The sequence below is a fragment of the Pinus tabuliformis genome, chromosome 2_2, assembly GCF_031772625.1.
Source record: "Pinus tabuliformis cultivar Carrire ecotype Pingquan chromosome 2_2, CPIR1, whole genome shotgun sequence".
Taxonomy (NCBI): domain Eukaryota; kingdom Viridiplantae; phylum Streptophyta; class Pinopsida; order Pinales; family Pinaceae; genus Pinus; species Pinus tabuliformis.
This window is the reverse complement of record NC_142300.1, coordinates 1,251,223,406-1,251,247,220: the sequence shown is the minus strand read 5'-3', so window position 1 is coordinate 1,251,247,220 and position 23,815 is coordinate 1,251,223,406.

The following is a 23,815-nucleotide window of genomic DNA, read 5'->3' as shown; positions in this document are numbered from 1 at the left end:
TACCACTTAGAAATCTTCTAGCTCGCTTGCTCCTTCGATGTCTACTATGATTCCCTGCAACCTCCCCATAGGGAGGATCTTCTGCTAGTTCGCCATTCGCAGTTGGATAGGAGACCATTGCAGCGCAGGCCTGCCCATCCGTTCCCATGTCTACTTTGGCAAGACATTCGCGTCTAATCCTAGATCCAGAATCACTTGGTCCATCTCATATTTCCCGATCTGCCCGATCAATCTCATGTCCCTTCCTATTTGCGTCGTGTGCTTCCCGAGCTTCCGGACTATGTGCGGTTCTCATAGTGCAGTCCTAGTGCATCTAGTTATGAGTTCTTGTAGCCCCTTTACAGCCTTGTTGTCACGTAGTAGCTTCATGCATGTCTCCAAGACTGTAGTGAGCATCGATGGGTCCATTTCTGGCTCTAGTCTATCTTTACTTCCTAAAGTGGAGGCATCAACGAAGCTCCTCTTAGCTTCCATGAAGGTCTCCTTAGCGTGATCCAAATCAAATTTTGGTTCCTTCATTGGGGCCTTGTGAACCCAGGTACTTTCTTCAAGTTACTTGCCTTTATCATCCCCTGTCGTAATACAACTTTGGAGCATGATATTTACATTAGGGTCTTCCTCACGTGGCTCAAACCTCATCATTTGCAGGTTCTGAGTCGGGGGAGGTTGGAGTGCTCCTTTATCACGCAACCTCGCTACCAGTGTTGGACAATCATTTGTCTCATGATCAAGCAATGTAAAATACAAGCATGATAGTCGTGTTGGATTCATACAATCATGCGCATAATGTCTTGGTCCTCTGCAATTGTAACATATCAGCTATCCACGACCTCTTCCTGGTCCCCCTCCACCTCGGCCTTGTCTGTGCCATTGAAATCCGGTGTGCACCATTCTTGTGTTTTGATCGAGGACCCGTGTTTAAGCCTGAACTCTGTAGGTAGGAATTCGATCCATCATTAGTTCATAACTTCTAGAGGTGCACTCATCATGTCCTACTGACCTACAGAAATTACAGAACAATTGCTAGGAATTCAGCGTATACTTCTGTAATAGATGGGAGTTGTTGTGTCATGGAAAAGGTATGCATTTACTATTAACTTATTATCCTTTTCCTTTATTCTTATCCTTTTTATATCTCAATGCGCTAATTTATTAAGGAGTTATGGTAAGAAATACAGAAATTATCTGCGGTTACGCTTTGGCTAATTATTACCTTCCTTTTTGCAGGAGAACAACAAAAGGGACAAATGTTGTTCCCCGTGAAGAAACAGCAAACATCGACAAGCTAAGGAAAGAATGCGGCAGTTGCAGATACGTCCAAAAGAAAATCAGTAGGGTCAATGCAAGAAAGGAAATAATGTCTGAAGATGGAAAACTGTTGTGAATCCCTCAGGATCGAGAGATCCTAAGGGATCGCGTTTATCACTTATCTTTGTACCCTTTCCGATTATAAAAGAGATGTTTTGTAAGAAGAAAGGGAAAGGAATTTCTTTATTATTGTAATTGTAATTGTATTCACAGACTCTCACTATCGAGAAGAACACGAATATATTGTAATGCTTATTCAGTTTGATGATTAATATATAAGTAAAGTTGATGTTCCCTTGCGTTTCCTGATGTAACTTAGCAGTGTTTCACCGGCGGCTAAGGGCCCGGCCACTAGTGGATTCAACTGCTCTTCCTGTGTCATACATTTCCAATTCTTGCAAGTGTGATGGTTTGATAGTTTTCTCACTTTCTGTGATTTTATCGTTGCATTGTTTATTATTTTCCAGTATTGACAGAATCTCTTTATTTTATATAATTTGCAGGATTGTCATTGATTCAATTTGCTTTCATTTCAGATCAGGTTTCTTTGATAAATATTCCTCTTTATATAATCAACTGTAAAGAGTATTAACTATTGTTGTTGAAACTCTCATATTGATATTCATTTGCTTTGTAGATTAATTGTTGAGGATTGGATTTGATTTAGATTAAATTAGCCAAAGAGGGATGAGTTATCACTACTGTACTCTCAACTGATGTTGTTGTTACTTTGATGAATTAAGTTTTCTTTAATTGCAATTGGAATTTTCTAAGTGCATCTTTTTACTCTTGTATTTAAAAGATCTATACTGCGATTGAGAAACATTACTCTTCGAGTTAAAAAGCTGCCACACTCTATGTACACTGTTGAAATAAGAATACTTGCCCAGATTGATAATTAATGTGAGGATAATTAGGAGTTTGAAAAGGCACCTTTTACCAACGAACATTTTGGCACCGTTGTCGGGGAGAGTGTAGCCATTTCTAAAGAGCAATGTATGTCTGATGATTGTTGTTGAAGAAGAATTGGGTTTTGAAAATGGAAGGTAAAAACCTACATAATGAGCAAGTAAAGTGTTTGCTCCTCTGCCCGCTTTTCAGCACAATTACAGAAAACTGAAGTAGGTATTTGTTGTTTGGTTGTTGAGAGAGAACTGGGTATTAAAAACAAAAGGTAAGAACCTGCGTACGGAACACGTAAAATGCCTACTCCCCTGCCCGCTTTCCAGCAGAACTGTTAAGAACTTAGGGTAGAGGTAAACATTTGAATTGTGTGTATGAATGACTAAGAAGAAAAAACCTGAAAATAATCCAATTCCACTACCCAAACCTGACAGATCTAAGGGATCAGTGACCCTTGGACGATCAAATTTCATAGACGAAATTTTAAAGAAAGTCAAATCTCAACCATCAATAGGTCCTAGAAAAGTTGCTTCTAGACAACCTATTATCTCCCTTCGGGCCACAAGCTCACCATCTGTAGCCTACGTTGAGGTCCACAACAAAATAGAAGGGACTGAGCAAAGTTTTCAAGAAATTAAAAATTCTTGTCCAAATTCTTTACAAGAAGGGAATTCTTGTAATCTTCATGAAGGAGGAGGAGAAACAAGGGAAATAGAGGAGCCAAGATCCCCTCAGGCAGTAATTCAACAAGGAACACTCAGTATCCTAGACCGAGGGAGTGTTGTTAAGATCATCCCTACCCCTTCTAATCATCCTAGGAATAACTCTCTAGAGATCTTGGAAGGGTATTGGCATATATTTGATCAAATGGCCAACAACCCACAAACACCTCAGACCTCTATACTGCAGTATCCCATCGTTGACACAGCTGTCAACGCACCCATGAAAGCCATCCCTCTCCAGAATATTACCACCTATCATAGACTGACATCAGAGGATCTAGATGCATTTCTATTTGAGTTTGATGTATTATGTTAGGGTTATGATTATACCACTGACCCCCCAAAACTAAAGTTGTTTCCCTCTACATTAAAAGGAGCATCCTTGCATTGGTTTATGGGATTAGGTGGAGGCACAATAAATGATTGGGATCAAATGAAAATCGCTTTCCTAAAAAATATCAGGACTATTGCAGATCTAGGGAATTGAAGGACAAAATATTCCAAATGGTAGCAAGACCGAGTGAAACATTAGAAGAATATGTGGAACGATTTCAATATAACCTCCAGGGGTCTCCCTATGCAACTCTACCTTTACTTGATAATGTGATAAAAACTACACTGATTAAAGCGATGAAAGAACAATGGATAGAAACATTAAATATTATGGGTAAAGGTGATATATACTAAGAAGAATATGCTGACATTATTAAATTGTGTATCAGGTCCTCAAGAGGTAGTACGAGATTGAAACCAGCAGAACGTGGCATGACCACTAGGGACAAAAAAATCTCTGGTGGAGGTATAACTCGTGCAGAAATTGGAAACCTGCTAGAGGATTTCAAAACAGATATTTTGGGAACTCTGACAATGCAATTGGACATTATGCAAGCCAAGCAAAAGAAAAATCAAGTAGAACAAAACTTGGTGATATTTTGTCCTAGATGCAAAAAGAAGCATAGTCACAAAGAATGCTCGCTGGACATGGTGCAAACCTTTGCCATATGTACAAAAGGTCATACCACAGAAAGCTGCCCATCACTCCCAGGGCTAAAAGCAATCTATAAGGAGGCAAAGGAAGAAATATAACCAGTCTACTTGCTAAATCAGCATCGCCAATGGCAACCATGACAAACAGGTACGTCGTCTGATCCATCTTCTTTCTTCCAACCTTAAGAATATAATTCGCAACAATATCCAGGAGCCATGTGGCAGAACTAGCCATATTTTTCCCATTGGTCACAATAACCATTCCCTATGCCACCTTGGCCCAACCAATCAAATCAAAATAACAATTGGCCAAATTCCTCTTACTACCCACCGTTTTGGCAGAATAATGCATATCAATCCCAATGGCCACCCTCCACTTCACAGAACCAGAACTGGTAGTCAAGCTAGCAAAAACCTACAAACTAGCCAGCAGGAACAATCCCCCTACCTCAACCCACACTACCAGCACCCTATACATTGCAACAGAACCCTCAGACCAACCTACGACCGTAGCTCCCAGCCCAACCCAACCCGAACCCCAACAACAGACCAGTTCAATCTGTGCAAATTATTGAAGGACTAGAGCCAGAAATCGAGTTAAGGGAGTGCAATGAGCTTCAATTAAGATCTGGGCGGATAATAGAATCAGAGGGGGATAAAAATAAACAAATTGAATATTTGTTACCTGTAGAACAAGCACCACAAGTGGAGAACATGGTTAAACAGAAAACTCACGACCAAATGATCATCTCTTCTCCACCATTCCCAGAAAGATTAATCATACCCCGCCTAATAGAATATCCCGATTTTGATCTTCTAGGAGAATTGAAAATTTTTTGTGTAAAGATACCTCTCCTCCAGGCTATTCAGGATATTCCAATTTATACAAAAACTATTAAGGAATTGTGTACAAAAAAGCCAAAGAGGAAAATAAAAACAACCCCAACTATCCATGTAGTTGGTACCTTATATGATTTGTTATCAGGTAGAGAAACACCTAAAAAATATGAGGACCCAGGAAATCCTATAGTCATTGTGCAAATAAATGGATGCTCCTTGCCCAATGCATTAGTCAAATTAGGAGAAGCAATCAATATTCTTACAACAACAACTTGTCAAAATCTTGGCATTACATCCTTGGACCCAACCATGACCTTGTTGGAACTAGCTGACCAATCGGTAGTCAAACCAAAAGGCACATTACAGGATGTAATGGTGTCTGTAGACTCCTGGGAATACCCTTTAGACTTTCTGATCATCAATCCTAGAAACCGACTCAATGGACATCCCCTAATTCTAGGCAAACCTTGGCTAGCAACCGCGGATGCTTACATAAGCTGTCGAACAGGCAGCATGATGATAGCAAGAGGAAGAAATGTGAAGAATTTAGCCTTATATCCTCCAGCTCAGCCAAGTTTAACAATAATAAAAACCAGAAAACAACCTGTATCATATCTAACTGAAAGCATTAGATCACCGCTAACTATAGAAGATGCTCTCGAATTCAAGGATCAAACAGAAGATGACATCATTAACACTTACATTAACCAACCAGATGTCGTATCCCATCTAAAATGTCACATGATCGAAGCAACCCTCGATAATGAAATAGAAGAGGATCCCTTAAAAGATATTAAGGACCAATCAATACCAACAACTTCTGTTTATAACAGCAAAACCATAGAGATTGAACCAGGAAAAAATTTAAATATTAACAAAAACCTGACTGTTGAACGGAACAGAAGCTTGTCCAACATCTGAGAAAATATAAAGAGGCCTTCGCATGGGATTACCCGAACATGAAAGGGATTGATCCCCAATTATGCATGCACCACATCTATACAAAGAAATATGCCAGGCCCATTCAACAACCTCAACGGAGGTTAAACCCTCATCTTAAAGACATTGTTAAAGCTGAACTACAAAAATTGTTAGATGTAAATTTCATCTACCCTATATCTGACAGAAAATGGGTCTCTCCATTAGTAGTGGTGCCTAAAAAGAATGGAAAGTGGCGTATATGTGTTGAATGTAGAGAGCTTAATAAAGAAACCCAAAAAGACCATTTTCCCGTTCCGTTCATCGACCAGGTCTTGGACACATTGGCAGGAAAAAAATCTTTTCTTTTCTAGACGGCTTCAGCGGCTACAATCAAATACAAATTAGCCCTGAAGACCAGGACAAGACTACCTTTACCTACCCTTGGGGGACATTTGCTTACAGGGTCTTACCTTTTGGGCTGTGCAATGCACCTACCACATTCCAGAGGGCTATACTCAGCATTTTTTCAGATCTGATAAATTAAGGGCTCGAGGTGTACATGGATGACTTTACACCTTACAGAGATGACTTCGAGCCGGCATTACAAACATTAGAAAAAGTTCTGCAGAGATGTATTGCTACCAGGCTCTGTTTAAGCCATGAAAAATGCCACATGATGATGACCGAGGGCCTCATCTTGGGTCACTATATCTAAGCAGCTGGAATCTAGGTAGATCCAGCAAAAATTCAAATAATTCTTTTAATACATACCCCTTCCACACAGACTAAGGTATGTAGTTTCTTGGGATTTTCTGGCTATTATAGAAGATTTATAAAGAATTTTTCTCAAATTGTTACACCATTATATGCATTAACAGGAAATATCGATTTCATCTAGACTAACAAATAAAATGACTTGTATCAACAGCCCCAGTATTACGGGGCCGAAATTGGGATTTTCCATTCCAGATTTCATCTGACGCTTTAGACACAGCCATTGGAGCAGTTCTCAGCCAGGAGGAAGATAAAAAGCCATATGAAATATATTGTATCAACAAGAATCTATCTCCTACTAAATTAAATTATACTGTTACTAAAAAAGAATTTTTGGCTGTAATCTATGCTATCAATAAATTCAGACATTATATAACAGGATACCCTGTAGTTTTGTATACTGATCACTTTACTATTAAATATCTAGCTAATAAACCAGTTACAAATGGAAGAGTGACAAGATGGTTTATCCTTTTGCAGGAATTTGATATTACTATTAAATATTGACCAGGAAAAGAAAATACAGTAGCAGACTTCCTTTCACGAATGCCAAAGACAGACGACTCGGAAACAATAGAATACCAGCTCCCTGATGAACACTTATTCGATGTCACCGTTAAAACATGATGGTACGCGGATGTCGCAAACTACCTAGCAGTGGGAAAATTACCAAAACACCTAACGCCTAATGAAAGAAAACAAATAGTACAATGTAGCACTCGGTTCTCTTGGATCGGAGGATATTTATTTCATACAGGGGCCAATATTCACATTCGAAGATGTGTCAGGGAAGATGAAGTCTTCGACATCCTGAAAGCTTGCCATGATGGACCTTGTGGTGGTCATTTTGCAGACCACAAAACTAGTTACAAAGTCTTCCAAACGGGATATATTGGCCCACCATTTTTAAAGACGCCAAGAAGTTTGTCCAGGCCTGCGACAGTTGCCAAAGATTGGGATGCCCTGGGTAGTTTGATGAGATGCCCCTACATCCGCAATTAGTCATTGAACCTTTTAAATGATGGGCATTAGATTTCATTGGTCCAATAAACCCATCATCTAATCAAAAGACATACATATTAGTCGCAACAGAATATGTGACTAAATGGGTGGAGGCAGAAGCATTACCAAGGGCAACAGAGGACTCGGTAATCCACTTTCTTTTCCAACTATTCGTGCGATATGGCTTTCCTAGAGAGGTAATTACGGATGGAGGGCCACAATTCATAAGCCATAAGATCGCTGCAACATTAAAGAATCAGCATATCATGCACAGAATCGTGACTCCATACCATCTGCAGGCAAATGGCCAGGTAGAAAGCACCAATAAGGTAATCGAGGCAATACTCACAAAGACATTTGCATCACATAGACATGACTGGGCTACCCGATTGCCAGAAGCCATGTGGGCATACTGCACGATATGGAGAAATACCACAGGATATTCCCCATATCAACTAGTGTTTGGCAAAGAACCTATCTTTCCAATTGAATTTTAAATCTAGACATTAAGGATAGCTCAAGAGGTAGGCTTGGACTTAAATGAAGCACAAATTAATAGGCTACATCAAATCAATTAATTGGATGAAATCCGGCTATCATCTCTTCAGCACACTGCACTGGTCCAACAACAAAGAGAAAAATGGCATGATGCCCTTATCAAAAAGAAGATCTTCCACGAAGGAGATTGGGCACTCCTGTATGATTCTAGGTTCCAGGATTTCCCGGGAAAACTCCAGACCAGATGGTTAGGGCCTTATGAGATACAAGAGGTGCATGATAATGGCACCCTCACATTAGCTACCATTTATGGGTCTGGCTACTCTTTTAAAGCGAATGGACATCGAGTACGACTTTATCACAAGCCGCTTACCAGGGAGTTCTTTTGCCAACAATTATGGGAAGATTCCACCATACAAATTCTTGATGAGCAGGGAAACACATCCTCAGCATCGGCTTAGTGAATAATTCATTTGTTTTTGAAATTTGTACATAAAGTTTTCTTTCTATTTTGATTGAATTTGCTTGTATAAATTGTATATAAGTTCCCTCGTTTTTCTACTTTTCCTTTGTTGTTCCCTCTAAGGAACAGTTGTTGTTCCCTTTAAGGAATAGTTGCTGTCCCTTCTAAAGAACAGCAATGTTCGTATGGATTTTATTCTTGTTGTTCCCTTTAAGGAACAACTATTGTTCCCTCAAAAGAACAGCTATTGTTCCCTCTGAGGAACAGCTGTCGTTCCCTCTAAGGAACAGCAATTCCCTGTATATTTGTTTTCGTGTTGTCCCCTTTAAGGAACAGTTGTTGTTCCCTCTAAGGAATAGTTGTCATTCCCTCTAAGGAACAGTATCCCCCTGTACATTTGCTTTTTGATGTTCCCTTTAAGGAACATTTGATGTTCCCTCTAAGGAACAGCTGCTATCTCCTCTAAGGAACAGCAATTTCGTGTGTATTTGTTTTCTTGTTGTTCCCTTCAAGGAACAGCTATTGTTCCCTCTAAGGAATAGTTGTTGTTCCCTCTAAGGAATAGCTATTGTTCCCTCTAAAGAATAGTAGTTTTGTGTGTATTTCTTTTTATGTTGTTCCATTTAAGGAACAGTTGTTGTTCCCTCTAAGAAACAGTTGTCGTTCCCTCTAAGGAACAGCAATTTTGCGTCTATTTCTTTTCATGCCATTCCCTTTAAGGAATAGTTGTCGTTCCCTCTAAGGAACAACAGCTTTGTGTGAATTTTCTTTATGATGTTCCTTCTAAGGAACAGCTGATGTTCCCTCTAAGGAACAACAGTTTCATTTGGATTTGTTTTTTTCGTTGTTCCCTTTAAGGAAAAGCTATTGTTCCCTCTAAGGAATAGTTGTTGTTCCCTCTAAGGAACAGCTGTGGTTCCCTCTAAGGAACAGTTGTTGTTCCCTCTAAGGAACAGTTGTGGTTCCCTCTAAGGAACAGTTGTTGTTCCCTCTAAGGAACAGCAATTTTGCGTCCAATTATTTTTCTTTCTTTTCATTGTTCCTTATAAGGAACAACTGTTGTTCCCTCTAAGGAACAGCCATTGTTCCCTCTAAAGAACAGTGATATTTTTTTTTTCAGCATGTATTTCCTTTGCTATTCCCTATAAGGAACAACACTTTCATGTATATATCCTTTTATTGTTCCCTACAGGGAACAACACCATCTGCATGTATTTTTCATTTCCTGTTCCTTACAAGGAATAGTTGATGTTCCCTCTAAGGAACAACACCTTTTTGTGTGTCTTTTCTTGTTGTTCCCTATAAGGAACAACACTCTTTGTGTGAGGTTTTCTTTAGGAAATAAGCACTTTATGAATATTATTTCACTCCTTATGATCCTCTATAGGGAAAGCATACAAATATATATGGAAGGATATGAAATTTGAATTTTACTGGAACAAGAAAATCGAATATTATCATCTTTAATGAGATTGCTTTGTATTGATCAAAGAAGGAAGGACACAACCATCTATATCACTTCATTGTCCTTATTTTCACTATAAATCGAATTGATTGATTATTTGTACCATGTTGGTTCTTCCCTAATCCTCATAATTTTCTCTGTTCATTATCATTAAATAAGGTTAAGGGCATATTTTTTTTTCTATTGATATGTTCAGACTTCTTCCACCATCCATACTCTTAAGGAGTGTAGAGCCACCCTCTATATATATAAATAGGAAGTGATGTTAAAATATATATATATATATATATATATATATATATATATATATATATATATATATATATATATATATATATATATATATATATATATATATGTTTACTAACAAATCTATGATTTTTCAGATGGAGGATAGGGGGTTTCATCATGAGCTAACCTACCATGATCATAAGGATGCAGCGAAGTAGCATTCCCACTATGGCCACCACACCAGGGATATGATCCAATGGATGCATCAGAAAAATAAACTCCTTGGAACAGGAGGTCTCATCATGAGCCGGCCTGCCCACCTTTTGCTCCTTCCCAATGAATGTTAATGTATTCATCTAGTTACCAAGCCAGTACATTGGTCTCTACTCTGACATCATAATGTACTTTCCTAATTATACATAGAGGATCATGGTTCCAAAAGGTGAAAAAGCAACGCTATCGAGGTTATAAACACATGCAGGAAACAAAAGCACTGTTGATGGTATTGGAGTCTTATTTTTAACATCAATAGTTATTATAACTCCCTTTTCTTATTTTTTTTACCTTTATTACGGAGTGATTATGTTCCCAATCTATTTTTGAACCCTTATGCATGCGATATCTTTTGAAAATCAATCATAGTAGTTTAAGTGGAATGATGACGGAAAAGTATCTTTCCTGCGTCCGATGTCCTTTTTCCTTTTTGAATCATCTCACGGCATCTCCACACTTATTGATAATTTTCATGATATGCATTGATTTCAGCACTCCGATATATTTTGCGATCTTATCATTAATATGTGTACCTTACCACTTTCATCACCCCTGTACTTCACCGCTACCACGTCATTCCTCCACTCATTCGGTCGAAGGCGACCTATCATTTTAAAGGGGGGAGAGGAGCAACCTCCAGTGTATTTATGAATGCGTGTCAGTCCTTTATTAGATTGTGCAAGGTAATACAACATTCCATAATTACGGAGTAAGTGGTACAATAGTAAGTTCTAGTTAACAGTATTCATGCTTGTAAAGTATCATCCGAAAATAACCATTATAACAACTTGTTGTTCCATAGCTCAGCTCTGTCTATTGCTGTGATATCTCTGCTATACTAATTGATTGTACAATACAAGCAGTATGGGAGGAAGAACAGTGTGCAGGGAACCACTAATACTAGTTGTTTCTGATGCCGCCAGAGAAATTCTTGCCAGAGCCAGGTGGATAACATATTTCACACGGTTTCAGCAACCCAAAGAAGAAATTGCTATTGAATTCCTACAAAATTTACAAAATGGGAAATCTATGATAAGAGGAAGGCAAATCACAGTGATAGATGCGGTGATAGCTGAAGTGTCCAGATTACCAACAAAAGGACCCATATGGGCTAATAAAAGATTAAAATTGCAGGATGCTATTGCAGTTTTCAAGGACGAGGGATAAGACATGATCGTCAAAGGAAAAGGAGTTCGACTGTCATCCCTTGGAGAACCATGGGTAGAACTAGCTAGAGTCGTCCAGAACTACATCACATGTGACGGGAAAAAAGACATGGTAAGGCCGCGTCAACTTAAACTCCTAGTTGTTCTAAAACAAAAATGTTCAGTGAATTTGCCTGTGTATTTGAATTTTCTGTTGCATGACACCGCTCGAAGCATAAAAAAATCCCGTTATGTAGAAACAGTCGTGAGCCACCACTGCTTGATTAGGCTGATAGTGAGTTACAACCTCACCCAGCAGCAATCAAGTTGGGAGGAATTAGTATTTCCCATTGAAGGGGACCTAGCTCTACCTGCGCCTAAACATGTTCCGAAAAGGAAAAGGACTACCCTTACAGCAACCACTCCTCAAAAGTGCAGACATTCTGCTAGGGTGAGGACAAACCTAGAAGTAGCTGAAAACCCCTAGATCAATATCAGCTAGCCCATAGAATTGTCTAGCCCGGGAAGTGAACAACAATTACAGATAGAAGGCCAGGAGAACCCTGAGTCGAACCATGAGGAAGAATCAAGGCATTCTAAAGAAGAAGAAAGAGATGAATCAGAAATCCCCTCAACATCAAGTCCCCCAGGTAATTTACTGCATGATATTGAATTGGCCCAGATTTTGGCCAATATAAATGACTTCATACAACCCAAAATCCTGCTCAATTTGAACATTGGAGCAACCCAATCTGTAGAAAACTCTAGCCATGATAGAATTATATCAAAAAATATAAGCTATGAAGAAGAAACAAGGGCAGAGACCACTCAAGAAGAGGTAAACCAACTTGGTGATATGCCTCCAGAAGAACCCAGTCAGGAAGGCCTAGATACAAAGAATGTAGGCCAAACAGGAGAAATAGAAACAAACCAGGGAGTGGACACAGTTCTTGAAGAACAAAACCAAGATGAGCAACCGAGCTCGTTAGGAGCAGAGACCATTAACAGAACAATTTTTCCTCCTAGAAAGCAGAAAAATAAAATTAAAAAGCTTAGAAAGGAACAGTAGAGGCTGCAGAAATTAGTAAAAAGGCTCAGGCGAAAAATAAGAAAGTTAGCAAAGGGGAAGGTTCCAGACAAAACCCCGGAAACAATAAATTCAGCCGTCCAAACTGAATTGCATAAAACAGAAGCTACGGGGACTCAAACTGAGCCCATACTCATTGAACTTGTTAGGGAACAGCATGCAATTTTTGCACAAGTAGCTACCCAAACAGAGGCTATACTTTCTCATGACTTAGCCATTCAGACAGAGATGGTATCCTCCAATAGCATAGCTACCTAGACAGAGGCTTGGGCCTCCCACAACACATAATAGTAGGCATCCATTCTCACAGCAGGAGTACACAGACAAATACTCAAGCCAAAGATATCATAACGAGCAGCGACTCCAATATAGTGAATCTTCAAGAATATTTAGCCAAGGCTCGGCATACCATAGAACGGCTTGAGCTGGAAACTGTCTCCCAGCAAAAATACCAGGAATTACAGAAGCAACTTTGGGACATGAATACATCAGAAAGTGAGACCTTCGATAAATACCAAAAGGCAGAGGAAAGAATTGAGAAAATGAAGCTCAGATTAGAGAAGGTCATGAGTCAAATGGATACTATTTGCTCATTGTACACAAATGTCTTCGCATGCAGATCCCCTGCCAACAATTATGCCTTATTTTTGCTAGAAAGATACTTGCAGTTGAAAATCAAAGCCGTCAGGGCTGGAAAACCTATAGAATTAAAAACAATTAAGGATTTCATAAACTGTTGCAAACATCATGGGGTAAAAGTTTGGAGATTACTGTGTGAATTTTACTTACATAATTTTGTATTAGAGGAAGAAATCAAAAAGAACCCCAGTCCTTTTGTGGGGGATGTGCAATTTCAGGCTTTCATTTCATTCACTGTTAATCAACTGAAATGGTTCAAGGCTCATAACATGTTCCAGAGAAAGGAAAATGGACTGGACCTTTGGGTCAGAGGTGAACCAAAACGCCCATTACAAATTCTGGCCAATCACAAAAGCTTGACGAAAAGGGGAGTAATCAAAATCTTGGGGCCCATTCAGAAAGAGATTGTCCAGAAGGGAGTGGAATACTTCCTCTCCATTCAGGAAAACTCCTTGGCTGCAACCAAGTTCAAGTGGACGGTTTCTAATAGCAATGTACAGAATAGAGAACCATTTAATTATAAAAATTTTAAATTGGTTGCAGAAAATTTTGTCACTTATAGCAATCCCATCTTAAGAGAAGGTCCTTATTAGCTAGGTTGTCGATTCCGTAGCCCTATTATTTGGTATCCTGCTGAGGGGTGCAAGGCTATATATGAACTGCCTAAATGACAGACAGGGCACATCTTTGAGCTCTTGGCCAAGAATCATGGTTTCAGACTGCTTTACGACATTCCTTCTCCAGCTTATTCCTTAACTTCTCTACATATGAACTACATGGTTTTCATGAGGACATGAAAAGGGGTAAGCAGGGGAGTATGTTGGGTCATGGAAAAGGTATGCATTTACTATTAACTTATTATCCCTTTCCTTTATTCTTATCCTTTCTATATCTCAATGCGCTAATTTATTAAGGAGTTATGGTAAGAAATACAGAAATTATCTGCGGTTATGATTTGGCTAATTATTACCTTCCTTTCTACAGAAGAACAAAAAAAGGGACAAATGTTGTTCCCTGTGAAGAAACAGCAAACATCGACAAGCTAAGGAAAGAACGCGGTGGTTGTAGATACGTCCAAAAGCAAATCAGTAGGATCAGCACAAGAAAGGAAATAAGGTCTGAAGATGGAAAACTGTTGTGAATCCCTCAAGATCGAGATATCCATTTGGATCACGTTTATCACTTATCTTTGTACCCTTTCCGATTATAAAAGAGATGTTTTGTAAGAAGAAAGGGAAAGGAATTTCTTTATTATTGTAATTGTAATTGTATTCACAGACTCTCGCTATTGAGAAGAACACGAATATATTGTAATGCTTGTTTAGTTTGATGATTAATATATAAGTAAAGTTGTTTTTCCCTCGCATTTCCTGAAGTAACTTAGCAGTGTTTTGCTGGCAACTAAGGGCCTGGCCACTAGTGGATTCAACTGCTCTTCCTGTGTCATACATTTCCAATTCTCACAAGTGTGATGGTTTGATAGTATTCTCGCTTTCTGTGATTTTATCGCTGCACTGTTTATTATTTTCCAGTATTGACAGAATCTCTTTATTTTATATAATTTACAGGATTGTCATTGATTTAGTTTTCTTTCATTTTAGATTAGGTTTCTTAAATAAATATCCTGCTTTATATAATCAACTGTAAAAAGTATTAACTATTGTTGTTGAAACTCTCAGATTGATATTCATTTGTTGTGTAGATTAATTCTTGAGGATTGGATTTGATTTAGATTAAATCAATCAAAGAGGGATGAGTTATCACTACTGTACTCTCAACTGATGTTGTTGTTACTTTGATGAATTAAGTTTTCTTTAATTGCAATTGGAATTTACTAGGTGCATCCATTTACACTTGTATTTAAAAGATCTATATTGCAATTGAGAAACATTACTCTCAAAGCTAAAAAGCCTCCACATACTGTGTACACTCTTGAAATAAGAAGACTTGCTCGGATTGAAAATTAATGTGAGGATAATTAGGAGTTTGAAAAGGCACCTTTTATCGACCAACATCAGTTATCTGTAGCATGCTTTCATCCTATCTGAAAAATCATGCACCACAATGCAGGTGCCGTGCTTGGTCATGCTTGTGCTTCTGGTCTTAGTGGCATTGGCCCTCCTCCCGCAAGGTAATTTTTGAACATCGGGCAGTGGTCCTTGTCATGCCCATGGCCCTTGCATTTTATGCACCATACCTCGTCGCGCACTTTGGGGTGAGTCGTCTTGTCTTGTTTCAAACTCTGCATCTCAAGGCACAAGTTTTTCAACTGCGCGTGAATCTACTTGACTCCTAGGTTAGGATCCTGTATCAGAGTCTCGTACAATCTCATTGTGACCTCCAAAGCCTCATCCTGAGTGGTTAGCCTTTGTTGCAACAGCGTGTTCTGTAGATGCAGTGTTAACGATGCTACAAACCATTCGCGGTGTTGCCCATTTGTTAATTTCATGTTCACTTCGCGAATTATGCACTTCAGTCTTTGATCCAACTCCTGTGGGGTTTCTCCTAGTCGCATTGTGATTTCCTTGAATCCAATGATCGACTGTGCCTCCGATTTTGGCCTGCTAAATTCTTTGTTTAGCGCAGCTTGGATATCCGCTATCCCCACATTCGGATTACCATTGAAATTCTTAATGTACCAGGTCAGCGCGCGATCCTGTAGAGCACTGACCAATGTCACCTTCTTTATATTGTCATTCGTGAAACCCTGTGCTTCCCATACAGCTTTTATCACAAACCAAAACTGGTCTGTATCTTCATTCCCTACTCCCTTGAACACTGGTATCTTTATTGCGCTGGCCATACTGCTTCGCAGTGGTGGTGGAGGTGGTATGGGCAAAGTCAAGGGTGAAGACGGTGAAACAGGTGGTGGTGTGGGTGGGGGTAGTATTGTTATAGACATTTTTGTGCCTTACAACATGAAGCATGAAATGTCAATAATCTAAGGGATCCAAAGTCCCTAAACATGTTGTTCCTACCCCTAGAGGAACAAGGTCAGCAAACCACAGCACTGAAAATCAGTTCTCCACCTGAAAACACTCAAAAACAAGCTATTTCTGGATCATGTCAGCTGCTCCACTGAGCATCTGCGCTGAATGTCAACTGCTCCACTCTGTACCTGCGCTGAATGTCAAAAGCAATGAAGGCTACCTGCGCTGGGCGAGATTGGCCAAGTGGCACAGTCATTCTGCAAGGTGTCAAATGCCTAGGAAGCTTCCAAAATGACACTTGGATCAGGGAATTCGCCTTGTGATGAGTAAGAGGATCTAGATCTCCAAGTGGAAGCAAGAAACTCCAAGTGGACTCAAGAACTGAAGTATAACTGAAGTGGGAGAGGACACTAGTCAGCTTCATGCCAGCCTCAAGCTGACTCATCCTTTCTCCAAATCTCCTATATATAGAGCTCTCTCATGAGGTCTAGGGAGCTGGAATCTTGTGAATGTAAGGAAGTGCTGTTGGTTTGTGCATAGAACTATTGGGTGATTGCTTTGAAGGAGGTGAAGAGGAGATTTCTTTCTGCTGGGAGGTGTTGCTGGATTGGGCCTCTTATGGTTGTAACACTCTCAGAACTTTACTTCTTCCATTAATAAAGCATTTGAGGTTCTTCTATATGCATGTGTCTCTATGGCGAATTGATGCTTGTATATTTGATTTATTCTAATCCTTGAATCAGTTATGGATGTATGCTTCTTGTAGTTTCCCTTTCTTGTGCTTTTGCAGGATCTTTGTGTAGCTGGGCTAGTGAAAGAGCAAGGAGCTGGGAGCAAGCAGCAAAGAGGGAAGATTGGATCAGTCATTAGTGGAAGATAACGGTTAGTGGATCTCTTCCTCCTCTCTCTTACATCTCATAAAGAAGTAATCTTGAATAGCTTTGTATTCAGTTGTTGCTGAGGTACTATCACCCTTAGAGTGGGATAGGGTCATTCCGTATTGGATACTTTTCCCAACAACAAGTATGCGCGGAATTATCTGCCTTATCAGATTGATCTCACTTCTAGGCAAAACCTTCATGAGCTCTTCTTCGCTCCCTCGCAGAGGTGAAATCAAGGGGCTAGTTTCTATTTCTGGCCTACCTTCATTTCTGTAGATTCTCCCACTCCACGTAGCCCAAAACATCAATTTATTCACATAACCTTTATTTCACACAGTATCATTTTAATCCAAGTGTTCAAATATTTAACGTACTTACCTCGCGGTCCCTTGAGAAAATGTCGTTCTGCTTTGCTACAACTGACTAAAGTATCTGTTAGGTCCCTATACTACTAGTGTAACCCCTTATTGTTATTAGTACAACCCCCTTATTATATTTTTGTGCCCCTGTAATCCCCATATTGTTATTATTATGCCCCATAGAAGCCCACTATTGTTATTATTGTGCCCTTACATTATTATTGTTATGTCAGCTTTGATTATATTCTGAACCCTTAGACTCCTATATATAGAAAGGAATTTTTTTCATTTGTATCATCCAAGAATTGTTCATTTGTGTAAGGTAAGGAGGTTTCCCCCTCGAAGAGGCTTATTTCTAAGGTGTTCATCTATCTTTTCTATCCTTTTGTGAGCTGGTTTCATAACATTTGGTATCAGAGCTTTGGATTCTAGGGTTTCGCTACTCCAAACAGGCCATCGTGGAATTTTCACTATAACTTTTTTCTACGAAATTTCAGAAGAAAAAAAAAAAACCCATTTGAGAAGAAATCGTGTTGAACCTCCTGTCCAAATTTCTAATTTTGTCTCACTATATTTTCAAAGATATGATCTGAGGATGTTAGGGTTTTTGCAAGCTCCAGAATTTTATCTAAAACAGGTTATCGTGGAAGTTTCGCTATAACGTCTTCGCTACAAAGTTTCAGAAGCTAAGAAACAAACCCATTTGAGAAGAAATCGGTTTGAACCTTGGCTCCAAATTTCAAATCCTGTCTCACTACATTTTCGGAGATATAATCTGAGGAAGTTAGAGTCTTTGCAAACTACCGAATTACATTCCAAATAGGTAACCTTGGGAAAATTGTCCTAACTTTCTCTCTGAGCATCAGATTGAAATTTTGTAAGTTTCAGAAAGAGGACTTCCTGTAGTTTTTTATATATCAGTTTCAGGTACTAAGGTTGAAATAGTGACACGTAGAACTTCGTAAAAGTTCGCTCTACTGAACTAGTCTGTAATCAAGTCATCGTGGGAGATTTGGCATAACTCTTTCTTGGAAAATCAAATTCTGATCAGACTTGTGGGGTTAGAAAGAGAACTCAGAGAGATACCACAGGAAGGAATTTCAGAACTTGGAGGTATGAAATTACAAAGCTACAGTCATTTCAAGATCGAGCTCCTAAAATCAAGAAAAATTGAGATGAGGAAGTTTGATGGCAAGGATCCGGTAAATTGGATAGTACAGATGGAGAAATATTTTGATCTACATGGTGTACCACTGTTACAAAAGGTATGTATTGCATCTTCATATTTAGAACAAGATCAATTTTTATGGTATAAAGGGCTTTGTCCTCGTAAACCACTTGTTATGTGGTCAATTTTCATAGAGGAAATTATAGCACATTATGAGGATACAATGAGCAACACCTTCTTTAGAGAAACACCACAACAATTGGAAGAAAAAAGAGAAAAAGGGCTTTGTTACAAAGTGGAAAGAAAAATTATGGCAACAAGGAAGTCTACTCCTCACAACTATAAAGATGGAAGTGTTGTTTCTCCTAGCCTTCCACAACCTACAAGGGTTACACCACAACAATTGGAAAAAAAAAAGAGAAAAAGGGCTTTGTTACAATTGTGATAAAAATTACATTAAAGGTCATAAGTGTGCTGAGAAGAAATTATTTTACATTGATTGTGGAGAGGAGGAAGAAAAGGATCAAGAAACGTCAAAAGAAGAGTATATGCACCAGGAACCAACCCTAAAGAAAGAAGAAATGAATCTGACCACGTCTTGTAAAGCATTGGAAATAATTACTACTCCTCAAACTCTTAAGATAGAAGGACATATCAAGAAGAAAAAGGTTCAAGAAGTGAAATACCACATCAAGAAATAAGAAATGAATCCGACCATATCTTGTAATGCAATGGCCGGAATTACCACTCCTCAAACTATCAAGATAGAAGGACATATCAAGAAGAAAAATGTTCAAGAAGTGAAAGATCACATAGAGCATCAAGAAATGAATCCGACCATATCTTGTAATGCACTGGAAGAAATTACCACTCCTCAAACTCTAAATATAGAAGGACATATCAAGAAGAAAAATATTCAAGCAGTGAAAGATCACATCGAGCACTAACAACAAGTTCTCCAACTTTTAAAGGATAACGCCATTTTGGTGTAGAATCGAATGAAACAATAGGAAGATCAACATCGCAATGAAAGAAGTTTTGATGTAGGTGGTTGGGTATTTTTATGGTTACATACATACAAACAAATTTCCCTTAAGAAATCTATTTATGAGAAGAAAATGTTGGCAATACTACACGCACTTAAGAAATGGCGACCTTAACTATTGGAAAGACACTTCAAGGTAAAAACGGATCATGATAGTATTAAATACTTTTTAGAAAAAAAATTATCCTCTAAAGAGAAACACAAAAATGGGTCACAAAGATGTTGGGTTATGACTTTGAAATCATATACAAAAAATGGACGCAAAATGTTGTGGCAGATGCACTCTCAAGAAAGGATGAGGATATGGAAGCATTGTTGTGTGCCATTTCTATTATCCAACCAGATTGGATAAATGAAACAAGGTATGAATGGAAGAAGGATGAAGAAGTGTGGCCACTCATTCAAAAGTTGCTAAAGATCCCAATTCAAACAATATTGCTAGAACTTGATGAGGAAGGAAAAATCATATTGGAGCCTGGAGAAGTCACAGAAACAAGAACCCGACAACTACGAAATCGATCAATTTTAGTGTATCTCATCAAGTGGAATAACTTACCAACTGAAGATTCCACATGGGAGGACAAGAATTTTATACAAGAGCATCAAGAACTACTCAAGCATTGAGGACAACACTTTTTGAAGGAGAGGGGCATGTTAGGTCCCTATACTACTAGTGTAACCCTTCATTGTTATTAGTACAACCCCCTTATTATATCGTTGTGCCCATGTAGTCCCCATATTGTTATTATTGTGCCCCATAGAAGCCCACTATTGTTATTATTGTGCCCTTACATTATTATTGTTGTGTCGACTCTGATTATATTATGACCCCTTAGAATCCTAAATATAGAAAGGAATTCTTTTCATTTGTATCATCCAAGAATTGTTCATTTGTGTAATGTAAAGGAGGTTACCCACTCGAAGAGGCTTATTTCTAAGGTGTTGATATATCTTTTCTATCTTTTTGTGATTTGGTTTCATAAAAGTATCTACCACGAATTCGGTGATGAATCCTCCTATGATTCGATCAAGCCAGTGATCGACAGCACGCGTGATCTTATCTTTTGATGCTTCTAATCTGCGCACCAATTCTAAAGTCCACACAATAGGTTTGTCAAGTTTACACCTTCCTTGGCTATCTCCTAGCTTCACGATCCACTCGTACAACTTAGTAGGGAAGGATGCAAAGAAAATTTCGTGGATCTTCGTATACAAGTAGAAATCTAACCACTCTTCCTTTCATAGTCATGGATTCTCGTTTTCCTGCGTCGTGAACTCGTGAATCTTTCTGTCCAACCACTCTTCAATTCCTTTCTTTGTTTGATTCTAGTGATATGACATCAGACATCTCTATGCAGATCCCGGTCCCAGTGACGGAACCATTTGTTGGCTTGTTGGGGGCTGACCCAGGTTCGAAGTTAATGAGCCAAACAAATCCCTATACTACTAGCCCTTTCGGAAATAGTCAGTGAAACGTAGACTGAGGTCTCACCCAAAGTAGTATGGGGGGGTGCTAGAACTAGGTTTCTAGACCCTTGAGATGTCTGAGAGGTTCGAATGGTCCTTTGCTTGTTCCTGCACGCAGGTGGCTTCGTGCACCTTTCGTTCCTTGCAGCCTGAAACCTTGCTTTCGCGCAGCCCTAACTAGGGGTTGTGCCACACTTTACGCTATTACCTGAGATCTTATTTATCTTTCAGTATTAATTAAGCACCTTCGCCTACTTAAATGTCTTAAGTTATACTTAACAGTACAAAACATTCATACAGGTTCACGCAGTAAATAAGCAGTATACTTGCAAATTATATCCAATCATGCACTAAACCAGGAAAAGATACATAGAATTATAGCAAAAATTCTCCATATTGATTCTCCAATGGTTACAGACTCAGCCCGCCCTACGCACTCAACTGCAAGGGTCTGCACACTCAGCTGCGGACTACTAGGCCTCTGCGCACTCAGCTGCAGAGCCTTCTCCTACTCTACAACCCACAGACACACTTTACACTTCGACTCAATCACTTAGAATTCTCATCTTCTATTCCATTCGTTAGCTATCTTTTACGCTTAGAGCCTCACTCTATTTATACAATCCCATGGTCCGCGGACCATGGGTAGGTCTATCCAGCCGACATTACATTACAAAAACTAGGGTGGACAACCCTATGACTCTATTATACTTTCGCGCCCCGTGCCCATAATGCGCGGAGCTTTTACAACAATATTTGGTCAAAACTTGGGCTTTATGCCCCAAAACATGCCTTGGGGGGATTCCATGCCCAACAATTATACCCATAAAAACCATCTAAAATGGAAATTCTATCTAACCCAATTACCTTTTGAAGAATATGCTCCGTCTTCGATGATGGATAGTTATCTTTCTTGGAGCTTTTGTTAATATTTCTGAAATCCACACATAATCTAATTTCACCACTTTTCTTTCTTAGTCACACTAGATTGGCAAACCAATCTGAGTATCTCAATGGAATAATGATTTTAGCATCCAACAGTTTCTTCACTTCCTTTTCCATCACTGGTAGCAATAGTGGATTGATTTTCCCTAACTTTTGCCGGAAAGGTTTAGTACCATCTTTCGATGGTATTCTATGCTCAATGATAGATGTATCATATGTCTTAAGATCTTCAAATTTCCAAGCAAAAACATCAACAAATTCACAAAACAACTTGTGATATTACATCTTTCTTTCATCTAGTAAAGCTTTTGACAACTTCACATACCTTGGTTCTTGTGTTGTACCCAAGCTTTAATCTTCTAATTCAACATCTGCTTCAGCTAACTGTGGCTTGACTGCAACATCATTTTGATCAAAAAGTTTCTCAAGTGGAATTAACCCCTTGGGAATATGATTGGTAGGCAGCTATATGATAGGCTGATCAGCAATTTGTTTTTTTAGATTTCTGGAATCTTGATGATCAACATCAACTTGTGTTAGGTCTTCTTCTTTATCAATATTTATAACATCAAACTCTTTAGCAACTTCAATGAATTTTCTGATCTCATGGTCATCTTCAAAAACTTTCAATGCTTAACATTATCAAGAAGGCTAGGTCTAAACCTAACTTCCACTTCATATTTCAACTTTATAGGCATTGGAATTTTGAATGAGCTGGCTGAAATAGAGAGTGAATCGGCTAGAATATTACTTTCTCTTGGAACAAAAGAAATGTTAAAGGCCAGGAAGGAGTCTTCTACAATGTCCCATACTGCATTGTTGGCCAACATATCCCCCCGTAGCATTTTTTTGGGGCTCGAAGCCCGAATTTTGGTCAAGAGTAATGTAAAGACCCCGCGAAATGCGGGTGCAGAGTGCAAGATTCTATGGTTGTCCGCCCTAAGATAATGTAATTTAACGTAAAGTACATTAGCCTACCCATGGTCCGCGGACCATGGGATTGTATAAATAGAGCGAGGTTCTAAGTGTAAAGTCAGTCTAAGTTTTGGACAAGTAATAGAGAGATGCGAAGGTATGATTAGAAGCTAGAAGTAGATCTAAAGGTATTGGGTCATAGTGATAGGTAGCAACTCTGCAACTGAGTGCGCAGAGGCCTAGTAGAGTCTGCAACTGTGTGTGCGGACCCCTGTAGCTGAGTGCGTAGGGTAGAGTTTAGATTGTACTTGAACAGAGAATTAATCAAAGATAAGTTGATTCTAGAATATTCTGTGTCTATGCTTCTGTTATATTTATGCATCTCTTTACAGTTTTATGATTACGCGCACTTGTTATGAATGTTGAATTGTTAATGAGAATATTGGGCCCACATGATTGAGTTAAGATTTGTACTAATAGCACAGTAAGGATAAAGGACCTAGACGACACCTCTTTGCACTCTTTACAAAGCTGCGCGGAAGCAGTTGCGAAGGACAGACAACTGTGCGGAGCAGCACAAGTGTGTAGGTTGGGTTCACCAACATCCTAGACTTCATCAAGACATCCCTAGGGTGCAGAAACCTGGTTCCAAAACCCTCCCATACTACCTTGGGTGAGACCTCATTCCGTGCACCGCAAATTATTGCCGAAAGGGCCAGTAGTTTTGGGATTTGTTTGACTAAATCACTTCTGAACCTGAGTCAGGCCCCAAAAATCCAACAAATGGTTCCATTTCTGGGACCGAGATTTTCCTAAGGGATGTCTAATGTCGTACCACTGGAACCCA